This window comes from Rhagoletis pomonella, unplaced genomic scaffold (assembly GCF_013731165.1).
Source record: "Rhagoletis pomonella isolate Grant_MI unplaced genomic scaffold, Rhpom_1.0 Rhpom_scaffold_00004, whole genome shotgun sequence".
NCBI classification, from domain to species: Eukaryota; Metazoa; Arthropoda; class Insecta; order Diptera; family Tephritidae; genus Rhagoletis; species Rhagoletis pomonella.
In genome coordinates this window covers 1,108,756-1,110,390 of record NW_023458558.1, presented here as the reverse complement: position 1 = coordinate 1,110,390, position 1,635 = coordinate 1,108,756, and positions in this window count along the sequence as shown.

Sequence of the window (1,635 nt, the reverse complement as noted above, 5' to 3'; positions counted from 1 at the left end):
CAAATACTAATGCATGAAAATCCTAACCTCAAAAAAATCACCCGTTAGAAACCGGAAAGAAGCGAAGAGTTCCAAATAAACGGGTGGAATGAAATTTTGTGTGTTTCAGGTGATTTTTCTCTTTACTCGTGGTCACCCTACGGCAGACGAGTGCGAACCTTCTTTTATAATTTTTCCAAGGAAAAATATCTTATTGTCATTTGGTGGCGACGCCGGTCCCTCCTTTTGTCTGAAGTAATTAATAAGCATGCCACAAATACATGCATACCTACAAACATATATATATGGGATACTCCTCGGCCAAACGCTTAAACAAAATTTAGGACAGAAAAATTCTTATTTTTCTTTAATGAATTAACGAGTTTTATCAATCAGTGTGGTCAGTTTTCGAGGTTTATGTCTATTCACCAGAGCCTCAAATGCATTCAGGCAGTTTCCTTATCTTTCAAATTCTCCAGATATCTTATTTCCATCGATGCCAGCTCCAAGGCAATGGATTGCTGTCTTGTAATTGGATATGATTTCATGTTGTAAAATGCTATACAAGTGAAATCCAGCACGCTACAAATTATTCTTTGAATCCGCTAACCGTATACAGTGTTGTCCTTACTGTTGTTCGCCGTCGCAAGACTTAAAGCCGCACATACGAAAAAGTACAGATGTGGTGGCAACTTCACAGCCACTTGAGTTTTGGCAAATTCGCAAAATGTATCAAAGTGTTATAACGAGCAACAAATTCTGCAAGACAACATTTACGTAATGAAATTTAGTGTAGGAGTAAATACTTGTACTGCAGTTTACAAGAAAGAAATGTCAACTGGCTTTGCTATTCATTAATACTTCTTGAAAGAATTTTGTAGAGGACACATTGAAGCAGATCTTCCATATAGACATACATAGGTATGTATGTATGTATATTAAAATTTTAGATTTGTTGTCTTTCTTTTGACCTAAAAACAGCATATAATGAACTTAAAACAATATACAAAATGCCTTTTTCAGTTCCTGCTACCATTAAAAAGGATTCCTTGATGCAAGAACACCAAAAATATCTGTTTCAAACCTTTTTAAAAAGTTCACTTCATACTGTTTTCAGGTTAAAAAATTAAAACAATTGAGAACCACCTAATTTGAAGGTGATTTGAAAGGTGAAGACGACTTTTTTTATCCAAATTATTTTTCCTCGATTTTCTATCTCAAAGGCTTTAAAATGCTGTTAAATTTATTTCGCTAGAAGTTTTTGTTTTCGAGATATTACATTTTCTACACTACGCGGTATTTAACAAGAACTTTGAATTTGCTAGTTTTCTTATATATCGTTCACACTACAGCATTAACCACAGAAATTACACTCTCAAGTATTGTACAATATATTATTCACAAGTTTAAATAAAATAAAAAAAAAATATAAAAATTATCAAATAATTATATTAATCATGTAATTAAAAAAATCAAAAACAATTCAAAATAATCAAATAATTATATTAATCATGCAATTAAAGAAATCAAAAATAATTGAAAATAATTAAATAATTATATGAATTATGTAATTACAAAATTTCAAATATATTTGAAAATAATCAAAAATAACAAAATAGTTATGTAATTAGAATTAATAATTTAATAAATTAAATT